This window comes from Pelophylax lessonae, assembly GCF_965119305.1.
Source record: "Pelophylax lessonae genome assembly, chromosome: 3".
NCBI lineage: Eukaryota > Metazoa > Chordata > Amphibia > Anura > Ranidae > Pelophylax > Pelophylax lessonae.
The window spans coordinates 64,408,399-64,426,414 of record NC_138770.1 but is presented as its reverse complement, the minus strand read 5'-3'; positions in this window follow the sequence as shown (position 1 = coordinate 64,426,414).

Below are 18,016 nucleotides of genomic sequence, written 5' to 3'. Positions count from 1 at the left end.
CCCACCCCACACAGCAATATCGATTGTAGAACACACTGTCTGACCCTAAAAATCAGCAGCCTCTCTCCCTAAAAGGATTGATAAGATCGTAGATCGGTCACTGCAAACCCCCCCCCCCCACACACAGCAAAATCGATCGTAGAAAACTGACCCTAAAAATCAGCAACCCTAAAATGCCTACAACTCGCCCTGCCTAACACACTCCGACCTGTCCCTCAATTCTATGCGGACACAAATGAGTTTTGCCTGCCTGTCCCTAATCAGCAGCCAGCACGTATAATGTGTGCTCTGTCCCTGAACTACACAGCAGAATGACGCCGCAGCGGCGCTGACTCGAACTTATAAAGACTTGGTCACATGCTTCAGATGGCCAATCACAGCTACTAATACATTTGTAGGCATGGCTGGGATGGCTTAAGGCACACCAGTTAAACGCTTTTTGATTGGCTGTTGAAAGCCCACCATGAAAAGAGCGCCAATGCATACAAAACCCGGAAATAAAACGACCGAACACGGATTTTTTACCCGAATATACAGTAAAGTTTTCGGGTCCGTGTTCGGGTAACAAAAATCCAATTATTCGGTACGAACACAAATAATACAGTCCGTGTTCGCTCAACCCTAGTAATGAGTAGTTAACAGAAAGTGTAAGTCACTCAATCTGTATGTATCAATTAATAGAAAAAATCCCCACTAGAGATAATGTAGTACTCTGCATTGATTTACCTCAACGCCTATGCAGAGTTGTGTATGAATGCTGATGGTCAGGGGCTGTCAAAACGCGATCGGGAAGTAGTTTAAATGCTAATCGCCTGTATGTTATCTGTTCAAAAATTTTCAAGACCACCATATTCATTGTCCAAGCACGTATTGAGACCAAAGACATCCAGGCAACTACCAGTTTCAGAAACAGGTCAACAATGGTAGTGTTTACTTTTTGCCTTCCTCTGACTAATGAAGTTGAATTTTTTTTTTCTCCATCTGATCACTGAGACAATTTTTTTTACTCTGCTGACCACTCCCACTGCTCCCAAGTATTTGATTTCTGCAACTGACTTGCGATATAAGTGGTACTATGAGCTAACATTACATAGAGCTGACTGCTGTACATTACATGATACTCCTGACAACTGCACATAACATATTCCACTTAAAAATGTGTATTGTCTTAACAGTTGCTAGTTACAATATTTTTTGATTGTTTTACTTAGCAAATGTGCTTATTTGTGAATAGAAAGAGTCATTACCCTAATATGACCAACCATTCATCATTTTAATTTATTAAATAAAATTATATTTTTACACAATTGGACGTGTGGTTGCCTATATAGTCCCACCCGTAGGGGGCCCTCTTGTTTTTCGTGTTTATTTGTGAATAGGGTCATTTTAAAATCAGTGCTGATTGTTGGGCATGATCATTTTGTGCATATTTTTAATTATAAGATATTTCATTTCTGTTTTGTTTATTTATGTGTTATGGAAATATCCAGCTGCATGATTTTCTCTTCCAGGGTGTTCCCCAATGTCTGATATTGGAAGTTATGATCACTATCTTCAGTGTTGCCCCTCACATCCTCCTGCATTTCTCAGCCCAGGTATAATGATAATGACAAGTGTGAGGGCATCATGAATACATCCCCTAGGACAGTGATGGCGAACCTTGGCACCCCAGATGTTTCGTAACTACATTTCCCATGATGCTCACCTACACTGCAGAGTGCATGAGCATCATATGAAATGCAGGTCCAAAACATCTGGGGTGCCAAGGTTCGCCATCCCTGCCCTAGGAGTACAATGCTGCAAGGGACAGCATTTAGTATACTTAGGCCACAAGGGCCAAGGAGGGGAGATAACGGGACTTTGATGACGCCAAGAAAAAATATACAATTATACAAAAATAATCTTTTTATAAAAACAATACAAGTTTTATTGGTAACAAACCATATTAAAATAACCCCAAAGATGGGGTAGATAGAAAACATAGAAAACCCATGTATCATGTCAAAACATAGACTTAACAATATGGATACACATCAAAGTGCAATCCTAAAGAATTTTGCCCAAAACCCGACGTGTTTTGACTTGCTAGTCTTCTTCAGGGTAAAACTGGACATTGAAGTCACATGAGTTTTTTTCTAAAAATATAAGCAACATATTCAGAGAATATACATGCATCACAAATCATAGCAGAGAACATACAATATCAAAAAGTTTTTTTTACCAAACAAACAAGTTTGCAAAAAATAACAAATAACAGATGTTTTGGAAAATTCCCATTAAGCTCACCTACACTGCAGAGTGCATGAGCATCATGGGAAATGTAGTTACAAAACATCTGTGGTGCCAAGGTTTCGCCATCACTGCCCTAAGAGTACAATTCTGCAAAGCACAGCATTTAGGTTATAAGATGAGCACCTTTCTCTGCAGCATAGAAGACAGCCCACCACCAGTAAATAGGAAAAGGACTCCTGCTAGCCGTATAACCTGCCAGAAGACACTTGGAGTTGGGCTTTAACAAATAAGGTTACCGGGTTTTTATTACTTGACACATGTATAGGCAGGTGCAACCTGGCCTCCATTGAGTAGGTGGCGCTGTTGTGTGTGATTTCTCCCAGGTTGGGTAGCACGGCTCCAGGCCCCACTTACACATGGGCAATTACAAAGAATATAATGCCCGGTGATCTATCCAAAAATTCACACTAGGACACTCATGCGCTTGGCTACTCCTGGCTCTGTACATCAGAGGAAAATCTAACAGCAGTCAAATGCACGTTGCAATTTCAAGATCACCGCATTGGCTTGTCTGAATCAAATGCACGTTGCAATTTTAAGATCACCGCTTCGGTTTGTAAAAAATGGAGAGTGCAAAATCTGGTGCAACTCTGCATACAAACCAATATGGATTGGTTTGTATGCAGAGTTGCACCAGATTTTGCACTCTCCAGTTTTAACAAACCAAAGTGGTGATCTTGAAATTGCAACATGCATTTGATTCAGATGCAGGGAATGGAGGTATCACCTTGCAGTTCAAAAGGACAAATGGTGTCCAAACTTGTACCAACTAGAATCTTGGCACAGTCCAGCACAGACAACCTCCAGAACTGATGCCTATTTGTTTTACATGAGCGGCCTATGACCTGCCACGGAGTGAATCCCTTCAACAGGATTGCCTTATTTGAACACCCTATGTTATCTTACGTTTTTAGGTGAGCTATTTTTCTGCTATAAAACACATCTAAAAAAAAAAATGTAAAAAAAATCTAATTTCTTCATCAGTTTAGGCCAATATGTATTCTGCCACATATTTTTAGTAATAAAAATCCCAATAAGCCAATTTTGATTGGTTTGCGCAAAAGTTATAGCGTCTACAAACTATGGGATATTTTTATTTTTTTTTACTATTATTTGGCGTCAGCGACCTATAGCAGGACTGTGATACTGCGGCAGACAAATCGAACACCTAACTGACACTTTTGACCCTTTTTGGGAACCAGTGATAATAATACACTGATCAGTGCTAAAGAAAATGCACTGTCACTATACTAATGACACTGGCAGTCAAGGGGTTAACAGCAGGGGAAATAAAAGGGTAAATAATTCCTAGCAAGTGCTAACTCACTGTGTGGGGAGGTGCTTCTACTAAAGGAAGGCATAGATCTGTGTTCCTGCTTAGCAGAAACACAGAATCAATGTCTTCCCTACTGATAGAACAGTGGTCTGCCTTGTTTACATAGGCAGACCGCCATTCTCCCTCTGTACTAAACAATCAGCGGGTGCCGGTGGACATCGAGTCCATGGTACCCGCCGCTGGGCTCCCACTGTGTACGATCCATCCATGAAGGGTCAGATCACGTACTAGGCAGAGCGGCCACCTTGCAGCAGTAAATGTGCGGTGGGCGATCGGGAATCGGTTAACATATATTTAATTGTATTAAATAATATTACAGCATGTGGTAAGAAGAGAAAAGAAGGTAAAGGGTTCATAACAGATGGCAAAGGTACAGAAAACAGGGAAGAAAAAGAAAAAGACATCAAACAATGTCATAATAGAAAGGAAACAACATGACCAACCTCTTGATTTTAGCTATTTTAGTCTATTGCTTTTGCAAATAAAGCCATAACTAATCATATTGGCATGGTACACACATTTTTATTATATATAACACCCAAAACGTAAAAGAGATTTTTTTTTTCCATTTTCTAAAATATCTGTTATTATAGGCACAAAATACACACTTTTTTTATAATTTGTCCCCGTTATCAATACACCTAAATAATGCTTTTGCCATGCAGCATGCAAAAGTTATTTACAAATGTAAAAATATATTTTTTTTCATTTACACATTTCTACAAACACTAAAACACATGTATACCTTCAAAATATTTACAAAGAAAAAAAGATAAAAATTAAAAAAGGGCTCAATTGGGCAATTTGGGTAAATGGATAATCAGCAGTAAAATAAAAAGAAATAATAGGACCTCAGCTGTCAAAATCCCAGTGGGTCTCAACCACTATTCTCCACAAAGAGTGGTCTCTGGGGAGGATTGTAGAGCATTTGAGAAATTTCCTAAGTCAAGTTTCCTAAACCTACCTCATACATAGTTCTTACATTTGAAGAAGCACACATGTATAAAAAAATAAAAATAAAAGACTAAGGTTAGTAAATATGGCTATTAAAGTCATTAAAGTCATTATGATGATATGGTGTGCCCATAAGGCCATGCATAACATTGTCAGTACTGGTTGCCTTCTCGTGCATTGCATTTCACAACCATTACCAGTAAAATTTAGTTTTTTCCCCCTTATGTGTTTATAGTAATCTAGACTCTTCTGTGAAGGCTCTCCACAAGATTTTGGAGTGTTTGTGGAAATTGTTCTCCTTCAGCCTATAGAGCAGTGTTTCTCAACCAGGGTTCCGTGAAACCCTAGGGTTCCTCCAGAAGTTGCTAGGGGTTCCTTGAGCAATGGGCAGTTTCCCTCCGATAAGTTCCCCCTGACACCATTGATCTTTTTAGCTACCTGGGAGAAGGTAATTCTTCCCAATGTTCACAAGTGTAAGGAGCGTTCATCCCACTGACCATCACACTAATGTATCATGAGTTGTAAATATAATCATTTTTAGCAGGGGTTCTCTGAGACCCTAAAAATTATTTCATGGGTTCCTCTGTGTTGAAAAGGTTGAGAAAGGCTGCAATAGAGTATTTGTTAAATGAAGTACTGATGTTAGGGCAGAAGACTTGCATCAGCATTCCAATTCATCCCAAAGGTGTTCAGTAGGATTGAAGTCAGGAATCTGATCAGGTCAATCAAGTTCCTTTACATCAGCCCGGTAAAACCATGCAGCCAGGTTCTTTCCGATAGCAATTGCCTCGGCTCCCAACTCTCCTTTCTTTCAGTTTCATACCATAATACCAGAGTACACTGGCATAGTGTAGTAAGCGGGATTGTAATTTAGTTAAAATGTCTTAAACCTAAAAATCCTTGTTTAAAGGTACAGTAATCGAGGCAGGTAGACCTCTAAGGATCTGAGGTTTTTCTTTAGTTTTCAGTGATTTAGGTGCCTGCAAAATGTACATCGCTGAAATTCTCTGCTTAGCAGATCTAAGTCAGTGTTTAAATAGATTCATAGACATTAACCAACATGAATATTTTTTTGTAACCCTTTGGGTAAGCTTTAAAATCATTTATTGCACTGGGAATGTTTCTTCATAAATAACAATAGCAATTTCTTTCCAGTAGCTTGGTATTCCTTATCTTCCTTGGGTTAAAAAATCCCATATATCCTGGTTTGTCTGTTCCTCAGATGAGACTTATTCACACTATATGTGTTGCCATACATTGGCTGATTGCAGTAAATTGGAAATCCTCTTCGTTCCCAAAGGCCCAATTAAAGGCTAGACATTCTTCGATTAACCAAATGGAAAAATTTTTCCATGTAATTTATAATTCAACAAAATTCTATGATAACAAATGGGAACCTTGGTTTGATCACTCTAACACTCTATTTCCACCGATGGGTTCCTAATCACAAATCTATCTATACAACGTGAATGTGAAAGATGTAGTTGGTATTTTGTAGTCATTTTGTACTTAACGATATGTTCTCTATATAATCTTGAATATTTACTGCTTTATGCGGTATTATTGAAATTGTCATAGGTCCGCTACTCGGTACCACTCATACAAAGTCTTATTTTTTCTTGATCCTGTTGTTTAATTATATCTGACATAAGAACTTAGACATACTTTCTGTAACAATGACTATTGTTTATTGTTGTTTACCTCACTGTTAATATACCCTTTTGTACCACAGTTTTTTCACCCTAATAAATAAGTTTGTATACAAAAAAAACCCATATATCGGCTTTGGAAGGTCACCTTTAACCGCTTGCCGACTGCTCACAGTAGATTTACTGCGGCAGTCAGCCCCTCACAGGCAGAGTGACGTTAATTAACGTCACTAGCCTGGGAGGGTCTGGGGAGCGAGCGCGCGCCGCCGGAGGCGCGCTCCCGCGCGGTCACGGACCCCCCCGCGCGTGTGACCGGCGGATCCGATGTCCGCCGGTCACTCGGCGATCGTCGGGGGAGAGGGAGAAAGTCAGGTGGCTTGTGTAAACAAGCCACCTGTCATTCTCCTCAGTGTAAAGACACTGATCACACGGTTCTACTATGTAGAACCGTTGATCAGTGTCCTTACACCTCAAGTCACAGCCAATCACAGTAAGAATCACGCCCCTAGGGACACACACAGCCCCTCCCTCTAAAATAAAGTTAACCCCTTCGCTACCAGTGTATTTACAGTAACAGTGCATATTTATAGCACTGATTACTGTAGAAATGTCACTGGTAACCCCAAAAGTGTCAAAAATGTCAGTCAAGGGTCCGATCTGTCCGCCCCAATGTCGCAGTACCGCAAAAAAAATCGCAGATCGCCGCCATTACGCGTTAAAAAAAAAACAACAAAAATGACATAAATCTTTCCCTTTGTTAGTAAACGCGATAACCTTTGCGCAAACCAATAAAAATACGCTTTTTGCGATTTTTTTACCAAACATATGTAGCATAAAACAAATTGGCCGAAAATGTAAAAAAATTTTGATTTTTACATTTTTTGGGGGGGGAATTTCATGTAAAAAAATTTGAAAAATATTGTTATTTTTGCAAAATTTACGCTCTTTTTTTGTTTATAGCGCAAAAAGTAAAAATCGCACAGGTGATCAAATACCACCAAAAGAAAGCTCTGTTTGTGGGAAAAAAAGGACGTCAAATTCGTTTAGGTACGGCGTCGCACGACCGCGCAATTGTCCGTTAAAATCACGCAGTGCCGAATCGCAAAATGCCCCCTAGTCAGGAAGGGGGTAAAATCTTCCGGGGCTTAAGTGGTTAACAGGTCACTATACATTGAAAAGTCCATACCTTTAATGTTGTGTTATGGTTGGCTTATTTCGATCACCGAAATATCTGTCTGTATTCTGGTGGAAACACAGATCATGCAAACAGGAATAAATTGGCTCATAGTTTAAGGAACCTGGTGAGATGTCTTTAATGTTCACCTAAAGAAAAATGATATTTTACTGACATCATCACCTTACAGTTCACCTACAATCCTTTTTTAAGTCCACCTACAAGCTTTACTAATTAAAAAAATGTGTTACTTTACTAAGCAACGGAGAGCATCAAAAATGGATTGTTTCAGTTTTACATTGCTGATAATTAACACAACTGAGTGCAGACTTGGGTAGGCGACGAAGAACATAAGACATACTAAAACAAAAACAAGATTGTTTAGCTGCAGACTTAAAGGAAACAAAACTCCAGTTATAAAATAGAGGATATAAAAGACTAAAAATGAGACCATATTCCTAGTAGCACTTAAAAGGACATCAAGTTGATCTTTTGTAAATCCAGTGGTATTATTGTGCATATTTGTGGTGTGTTGGAAGAGTGGTATCACCAAAAAGAAAATGGCTACACAAAATATGAGAAATGGGACAAAGGATCCAACACCAATGATAATGTGTACATTGACATAGTTTATGTGTAGATGTGTTTCTTCAGTGATTGTTTCATTCATTTGGAGGAATTCCATTCTGGAGGAATTTACCTTGTGAAATGAATTTACACACAATCCAAATGGAAGACTTGAAAGAAGAGACACCATTATTGACCCCAGAAGAAGCCAAGGGACCATCCCAGAGATTCTCATCTTGAGTTTTATGAATATTCTGTTGCTGTAGTTGGTGATCTTCACACAGTAGAAGACACAGAGCACCGTGCCCCACCACAGGCTGCAGAACTCTACAAATATTTGTGCGGTGAGAATATAGTCAGCATATATTATTATCAAATTCCTCAACTCAACAGAAATCAACACAGCAATTCGAAATACCGACTGCATGAGAAGAATAATTCTCACCAAGCCCAGGCTTGCCATGATAAGGTCAATACCTTGTAGCTGTTTGCCTTGTAACCAGTCAATGACTTTTTTAATAAAAATGAATCCATTTAGAAAGAACCCAATTAAGATGAAAGCAAAAATAACAATCAATGAAGAAATAAAAAAAGCAGAATACATGTTTGTTTTAAGGTAGCATACACTGTTAACAGACAACCTGGTTTTCTTCGTTGATATCCGGCAGAAGGTTTTCAATGTTTGACATGGATTTCTCTGTGAGATATGATAGTTCTGAGGATATATTAAACATAGATCCGTTTTATTCAGGTTTTGCATGACATTTGGGTACTCAAATCTCTGAAGCTATGTATAGTCTTTACATTTGAATAAACACCTGTGCACCTTCAGTTATTTTAGGTCATGGACAGGTTTTATTGAGGCTTTAGCTCTACAGTAATAGCATGGACAACAAAGAAATAACAAGACATTGGGGTTGATTTACTAAAGCTAGAGAGTGCAAAATCTGGTGCAGCTGTGCATGGTGGCCAATCAGCTCCTAACTTCAGCTTGTTCAATTATGCTTTGACAAAAAAAATGTGGAAGCTAATTGGCTACCATCCAGAGCTGCACCGGTAAATCACCCACATAGTGTAAGATTTTGGATTATAACATTCTTTAGTTTTTAACGTAGACTACATTATAGTAAATTAAATTGCTCTGAATGTTGTATAAAACATTTTAATGACTAAAACACATTGGTAGTTGCTCACTGAAGAGGAAACCCGTACTGAGAATATATGTAGGTTGACATTGCCGAACCTTACTTTTTAAAATGCTATTTGCCTGTCTTTCAAGCTGATCCAAAGGTGACTCATTTTAAGTCACTACACCGGACTCATTGACTAAGCAAGTAATGAGACCAGAGACATCCAGTCATCTAGCAGTTTTAGAAACATTTGGTAGCTTCCATATTTTTCATTCCACTATTTTTTTCGCACGCTAATCACTGAGCCCAAGCATTTTTTTTCCTCCTGCTGACTCTCCCCCAGGAAACTCTGAGTCATTTTCCTCCCTTTTACTTCACCCAGCATTTTATTCTTCAACTAATCAGCAATATTAATGGCATTATGACTATACTGTTGGCCACTATTGTACATTACAAAATGCTGATCTCTTTATTTACTCTACTGACCACTGAACATTACCGATTCCACATCAAAAATTTTTATTGCCTTAACAGTTTCTGCTCGCTAAGTTGCTCCTATTATTTTGATTAGTACATGTGTCCATTCATGAACGGGGTCATTTTTGGAGGCAGTGCTAATTGTTGAGCATGGTAATTTTGTCCATGGGGAATGTTCTTACAATATACAGTATTTAATTTTTATTTTGTGTATTTATATGTTACAGAATAAAGTAGGCAGTAAATCTCTGACACCAGTTATAAGGAATATAATTTTAGAAGAAAACAGCAGGGCTAAAAGTATCAGCACTGCATCCAATGGAGGCAGTGGCGGTTCTACATTAAATTGCTCCCCGGGCAAGACTCCCTCCCGGCGCCCCCCCCCAAAAATAAAAAATAACATGACAACATAACAATAAATGCAGAGTGCCACAGCATTGTTGTCCCCAATAAATGCAGAGTGCCACAGCATTGTTGCCCCCAATAAATGCAGAGTGCCACAGCATTGTTGCCCCCAATAAATGCAGAGTGCCACAGCATTGTTGCCCCCAATAAATGCAGAGTGCCACAGCATTGTTGCCCCCAATAAATGCAGAGTGCCACAGCAATGCCCCCAATAAATGCAGAGTGCCACAGCAATGCCCCCAATAAATGCAGAGTGCCAGAGCATTGCCCCCAATAAATGCAGAGTGCCACAGCAATGCCCCCAATAAATGCAGAGTGCCAGAGCATTGTTGCCCCCAATAAATGCAGAGTGCCACAGCATTGTTGCCCCAATAAATGCAGAGTGCCACAGCATTGATGCCCCAATAAATGCAGAGTGCCACAGCATTGTTGCCCCCAATAAATGCAGAGTGCCACAGCATTGTTGCCCCAATAAATGCAGAGTGCCAGAGCATTGTTGCCCCCAATAAATGCAGAGTGCCACAGCATTGTTGCCCCAATAAATGCAGAGTGCCACAACATTGTTGCCCCAATAAATGCAGAGTGCCACAGCATTGTTGCCCCAATAAATGCAGAGTGCCACAGCATTGTTGCCCCAATAAATGCAGAGTGCCACAACATTGTTGCCTCAATAAATGCAGAGTGCCACAGCATTGTTGCCCCAATAAATGCAGAGTGCCACAGCATTGTTGCCCCAATAAATGCAGAGTGCCACAGCATTGTTGCCCCAATAAATGCAGAGTGCCACAGCAATGCCCCATTTCAATGCAGAGCGCCACAGCATTGCCCCCTTTCAATGCAGAGCGCCACAGCATTTCCCCCTTTCAATGCAGAGCGCCACAGCATTGCCCCCTTTCATGTAGAGCGCCACAGCATTGCCCCCTTTAATGTAGAGCGCCACAGCATTGCCCCCTTTAATGTAGAGCGCCACAGCAATGCCCCCTTTAATGTAGAGCGCCACAGCAATGCCCCCTTTTAATGCAGAGCGCCACAGCATTGCCCCCTTTAATGTAGAGCACCACAGCAATGCCCCCTTTTAATGCAGAGCGCCACAGCATTGCCCCCTTTAATGCAGAGCGCCACAACAATGCCCCCTTTCAATGTAGAGCGCCACAACAATGCCCCCTTTTAATGTAGAGATGCCACAGCATTGCCCCCTTTCAATGTAGAGATGCCATGCCAGAGTGCCACTTTTCAATGCAGAGCGCCAGCGTTCCCCCCGCGAAACCCGTCCATGCACTTACCTCACTTCTCTTCACTTCTCCTCAGTCCTCCCGCGGCGCCTCCTCCTCGGCCAATGGCGTGGGGTTTGCCTTTCGGCCAATCAGGAAGCGGGAGGACCCACTCCCTGATTGGCCAGGAGGAGGATCAGTGGGACAATAGCGAATTTTCATTCACTATTGAACACACAATGGGCGGGCTCAGGGGGGGAGCAATGCTCTGCTCCTCGGCTCGGCTGTGGCGGTTTTAGGCATGGGCGAACGGGGCTCGGGCGGTCCGGTACCATTTGATCCACGGACCGGTACCGGTCCGCGGCCCGGGCATGCCGCCCCCCACGTGTTATGCCCCGTTCGCCCGTGCCTAAAACCGCCACTGAATGGAGGCCTCATAAAGTCACAATACAATCTCAAATATGACAGTTACATAGTTTGATCCAGTTGTGCATTTAGGAAAGAATCCAGGCCTTTTTTTAAAACAATCTACTGAGCTGGACAGAACCAGCTCTTGAGGGAGTCTATGACACATTTTTCACAGCTCCTACTGTTACATAGTTATATAGTTATCCTGGTTGAAAAAAGACACAAGTCCATCCAATTCAACCAACAGAGAAAAAAACAAACCAAAGCAAAGCACACACAATTCGAAAACCTCCATATACACTACCCTATACCCCACGCTGACCGAGGGGAAGACAAAAAAACAATAAAGCATGATCCAATTATGCTCCATAAGGAAAAAACAATTCCTTCCTGATCCCCCAAGGTGCAATCAGATATTCACTAGATAAACTTTACCTATAAATGTTAGAATCAAGTTTAATTTTGTGCATTTGGGAAAGAATCCAGGACTTTTTTAAACAATCTACTGAGTTGGCCAGAACCAGCTCACACTGTGAAGAAGCCTTTCCATATTTGGAGGTTAAATTTATTTTACTCCAGTTGCAAATCATGCCCCCTTGTCCTCTGTGTATACCTTAAAGTGAATAACTCAACACTATATGGACCTCTTATGTATTTATACATGTTGATCATATCCCCCCTTAATCTCCTTTTGTCAAGAGAGAATACATTCAGTTCCTCTAATCTTTCCTAATAGTTGAGTTCCTCCATGTCTCTTATCAGTTTGGTTGCCCTTCTCTGCACTTTCCCCAGTTCCCTGATGTATTTTTTAAGAACTGGTGCCCAAAACTGAACTGCAAATTCCATATGAGGTCTTACTAATGATCTGTAGAGGGGCAAAGTTATATCTCTCTCTCTCTGGAGTCCATGCCTCTGTTAATACAAGAAAGTATTTTGCTCACTTTGAAAACCACAGCTTGGCATTGCATGCTTGGCATTGCATTGCATCTTATGATCTACCAAAACCCCCAGATCCTTCGCCACCATTGATTCCCCCAGTTCTACTCCCCCTAGTATGTATGATGCATGCATATTTTTAGCCCTCAAGTGCATAACTTTGCATTTATCAACATTGAACCTCATTTGTCACTTATTTAAACAAGTGAACTTCAATCAGTGAAGCACGTTTAAAAAAAAAAAACTAATAATACATATATAACGTATAAAATAATGAATAAAAGTAGTTGCAGGTAAAACACAGAGTGATTTCACTGCACCATCAATCAGTAAACATATAGCAATATTAGCGTAGTGCAACACTATATAACAATAATCAAAGTTCATGGTCATAGATAATAAAGTCCATTACAAATCTTCCATCACCATCATAAATAAAGTGCTGTAAATCTTCAGCAGTATAAAAAAACAAGTAGTGACATACATGTCCCCACCACCAGAAACTGCTCACCTCCCAATTTGACCTCTTTGGCGTTAAATACTTGGACAGGAGGGGACCTTACAACTCCTCCAAACTGTAAGAACCGCTCTCAATCATATAGCACATGTAGAAGCAAACAGAAAACTAATAAGGCTCTCTGTATATAATATTTAGGAATCAAGGGATAAAATGCACTCACAGTATTATAAAGCACTTCTATGCTATCACCAGCAATATATATCACATAAGGCTCAGTACTCAGCTAGACAGTCCAGCACATCAGTTAAAATGGCCGCAAGATGATGTCACACTGTTTCTCCACCCCTGTAGGCGTTACATTAGTTGGAAGGACTTCCACAGCAGAATCAGATCCATCACATCCTTGGCCACTTAAATAGCTTTGCCTACACCACTGCCTCCATGGCTGAGGCCCGGAAATTACGTTTTCACACATAATAGCATCCTCCACACCCCGGAAATGGTACCTATTGATACAAGGAACACATAAAAAGTCCCCAGATGATAAACATTTACAAAAATGAGTATGCAAAATCGAAATAAAAAAAATTGTATATTTAATGGCCAGATTTCAAAAAAATGCTACCTGCAGGCCCTGTTTTTTTCCCTAGACATAAAACCCAGTTAGGAATGAAAATAAACTGTTATTATTCTTTTTAGTTCAATCTGATTTTATTGAGGAAGAGGTTTTTTACAGAAGATGAGTGAGATCGAAGAAGGAAGTAACAAACAGAGAAAAAAAAAAAAAAAAAACAATTTTCCACAGTCATATCACATAATGCACTACAAATAAATGTCTACTGCAATTATTATTAGTGTCGAAAGGCAACATAAACTATCAAGTCCGTTGGAGGATAATGGTGTCGCAACTTAACAAACAGCAGCTTGGCGTAACATAGGTCAACATAAGCAAGAGAGAGGACAACTAAAGGATAACACTGGTAGAGACGTTGCTACAGTTGGCATCATATGAGAAAATGTTGTGAAGTGTGTAAGGCACTAGTAAATACTCAGGTCTTACGCTGAGAAGCATTCAAAACCAGCAAGGTAGCGCAAAAAGGACAGCCGTGTGACGCCAGTGGCATAACCAAAAAGATAAAGAGAAGGAAGGTGAGATAAAGCAGGAGAGCGAAAACAGAGATAAGCCAAGAGGATGAGGAAAGCAGAGAAGATTAAGAGGAGCCGCCCACGTCCCACTGCCGCTCCCCATCACCCGGCAGTACAGGTGATTCGAGCCAGGATTTAAAGTCATCCGAACACCGGAACATGTCCCAAGACATCCATGCAGCAGAGAACCGATCCTCTCTGCCCCCTTCTCGCGCCAGCAGGTTTTCCATATCCCTAAGTCGGTCTAGTTCCAAAGCCCACTCAAGTTTAGAAGGTACGTGCGTGGTTCTCCAGTGTCTGGGTATTACCGTCCTAACAGCCGCCAAGAAAAAACGCAAGATGTCTCGCTTGATCGACCGGAAGGAACCGGGCAACAGGGACAACAAGGCCAATTGCGGTGTCGCGGAGACTGTGGTTGCCCGGAGCCTGCAGTAGAGAGCAATAATTCCAATCCACAATTCATGGATCTGCGGACATTCCCACCAAATATGTAGGAGCGTCCCCCTAGATGACGAGCAACGCCAGCACTGGTCCGACTGAAGTGGGTCAATATAGGAAATCGAGGAAGGGCATCTGTACCATCTGCTCAAGAGTTTGAACCCCTTCTCCTGAACCTGTGTTGCCGGAGACAGCGAGTGAGTCAACGCAAAACATTTGAACCAATCGTTGGATGAAAGGGCTCGCCCCAGGTCCCTATCCCAGGCAGCAGTATAGTTCGGCAGGTCAGGGCGGAGGGCGCGGAGGAGTAGGGAGTATAAGAGAGACACCGTGTGCGTGGGGGGATCATCTTGGAGTAAGATAGAGTCAAATTCCGAAGGGTCACCACTAACAGCAGTCAGTGAGGGCAGGGAGCGTAAATAGGAGAGAGCCTGGCCGCGCTGCAGCCAGCTCACAGGAGCACCGTCGGATGTGGTGGGAGTAGGAGTCGTCAACAAGGTCGGGTCAGTCCGTAGAATTTGGGAAACCCGTCGGTGGTCCGTCGCAGTCCAGGGTCCAAATCTAGAACACGAGGCCGCCGGGGGGAACGCTGGGGTGCCAAAGAAGGGCGTCATGGGCCCCTGAGGACCTGAGAGACGGCCCGATTTATTCAGGCAATCCCAAATCCGCAAGGTCTGGCGTGTTAAAGTGTTGAAAGAGGACACGTGGCCACGAAGATGTACCGGAGTCCAGGGAAGAGCCCTGAGATCAAAAGGGGCAAGAAAACGTTCAAGTTGCACCCACAATTTAGTGGGAGCATTGTGAAACCAATCCACCAAGCGCGTCAAGGTCGCCGCCCGGTGGTAGAGAGCGAAGTCCGGGATACCGGTGCCCCCTCTAGACTTCGGAAGGGTGAGAGTCGCATACTTTAGACGGGGTCGGCTATGGAGCCATACAAATCTCGAAAGCGTTCTACGCAGCTTGTCAAAGAAGGATGCAGGTATGTGGACAGGAAGCGCTTGGAAGAGGTATAAGAAACGAGGCAGGATGTCCATCTTCAGAACATTGATCCTCCCAAACCAAGACAAGCGTTTCGTGGAGTACGTAGACAGGTCAGATAGGGTTTTAGTGAAGAGTGGAACAAAATTGTCAGTAAAGAGGCGTGTCGGGTCAGAAGGCAGATTGACGCCCAAGTAGCGAACGGAGGAGGATCCCGTCTTAAAGGGATACGTGTCCGAGATACGCTTAAGGGTCGATGTAGGCATGGAGATATTTAGTATCTCCAATTTAGAATGATTAACTTTAAAGTTGCTCATAAGACCAAAGTCGCGGAACTCGGCTAAGATCGCAGGGAGGGACCTTTGAGGAGAGGTAACGTATAGCAGTAAGTCATCTGCGAATAGCGCTAGTTTAGAATGTATGGGGCCAATGGTCAGTCCGCAAACATTGGGGTTATTACGGAGAGCAACAGCCAGATGTTCCATTACTAGTACATAGAGAAGCGGAGATAGGGGGCAACCCTGACGTGTACCGTTGTGTATACTGAAGGTAGGAGACAAGGAGCCGTTAATCCGAAGCCTAGCGGAAGGGGACTTGTAGAGGGCCATAATTCTAGCTAGCATCATCGGGCCGAGACCGATTTGTTCCAGGGTAAGACGCAGAAAATGCCAATCAACACGGTCAAAGGCCTTCTCTGCGTCCACCGTCAGCAGGCACAAAGGTATATCTCGGGAGCGGGCATAATCAGTAAGCAGGAGGGTTTTTAGGGTATTGTCCCTAGCTTCTCGGCCTTGGACAAAGCCCACTTGGTCCATATGAATAAGGTCCGGCAATAATGGTTTCAGTCGGGTCGCTAGGATCTTAGCATAAAGTTTAAGGTCGATTCCAATCAAAGAGATAGGTCTGTAATTGTCACACGTTGTGGGGTCTTTCCCTGGTTTTGGAATTAGGGATATGTGGGCCTCCAACGTCTGAGGGGGAAAATCCGAGCCGTCAGGAATGGAGTTAAAGACCCGAGCCAGAAAAGGGGCCAGCAGAGTGCCGAACACCTTGTAAAATTTGGCAGTAAAGCCGTCAGGGCCAGGACTTTTGCCGGAAGGGGTAGATGCAATAGCCGCCATAACCTCGTCAACTGAGATCGGCACTTCCAGGTCCGAGACGGTCTCATCAGGCAGGCATGGGAGGGCAGTGGCCGACACATACGCAGCCTTGTCATCGAGGGAGGCCCCAGGGTCATCCTGGGGCAAGGACGCAGACAAGTGGTAAAGCGACTGATAGTAAGTCGCAAAGGATTGACCAATTAGCTTCGGGGTCGACACTAAGGATCCTGTGGTGTCACGGATCCGGTCAATAAATGTAGAGGCAGTGCGTGGGTGGAGAGCGCCAGCTAAGGGTCGACCACATTTGTCTTGAAACTTGTATCTGTGTAGAGCCAACTTCTGGTCATACGTGTGGGCAGAGGCCACATATAGGTCCCTAAGTTGAGATCGAGCCGCAGAGAGGTCGGCTAGAGTTGCATCAGAGGGGGTTCGGCTATGCTGTGTTTCTAGATTGCGCAGCTTTAGAGTCGCGGTCGCAATAGAGGCCGACCTGTCCTTCTTAAGACGGGAACCCAGCTGAATAAAGGAACCCCGTAGCACTGCTTTGAGCGCTTCCCATTGCAGGGGGAGTGACGTAGTGTCGTCAGTGTGGTCTAAGAAGAAATTGTTAATGACCGTGGAAATCGTGTCCACGCAGCCCGGAGTCGCCAGTATAGAGTCATTAAGCCTCCAGGTCCATTCTCTCAGCGGAGTATCCGGGGGAGAAAGCGTGAGGAAAATCGGGGAGTGGTCGGACCAGACCGACGTCCCAATGTCAACCTCGGGGGACCAGTCAAGGCAGGCATGGTCCACAAAAAAATAGTCTATCCGGCTGTACGACTGATGGGCAGACGAAAAGTGAGTGTAGGTCCTAGAGGTCGGGTGGAGGATTCGCCACACATCAGCTAAGTGCAAGTCATGAAGGACACGTTTCAGGGCACGCAACTTCGCATAGGAAAGAGTTGAGCGAGAGGAAGAGGTATCTAGTGTCGGGTCTAAGGGAAGGTTGAAGTCGCCACCCAGGAGGACCCTCCCCTCCGCGAACCCCGTGAGTAGCTCAAGGTACCGCAAGGCCCAGGCAACCTGATTTGTGTTAGGTAAGTAAAAGTTGGCAACTGTGTACGTCATCCCCCAGAGAACAAACTTAACCAGCACGTACCTTCCCTGCGGGTCTGCAACATGGTCAATCATGATGACAGGCAGGGACTTGTGAAAAGCTACAGACACCCCTTTGGACTTCTGAAGCGGGTTAGAACTGTGTATCCATCGGTTGTAGTACCTGTTGGAACAAGCAGGGACAGAATCGGAGCAGAAATGAGTCTCTTGGAGCAGCAATATATTGACATGGTGCTTATGCATATGGTATAGGATTTGGC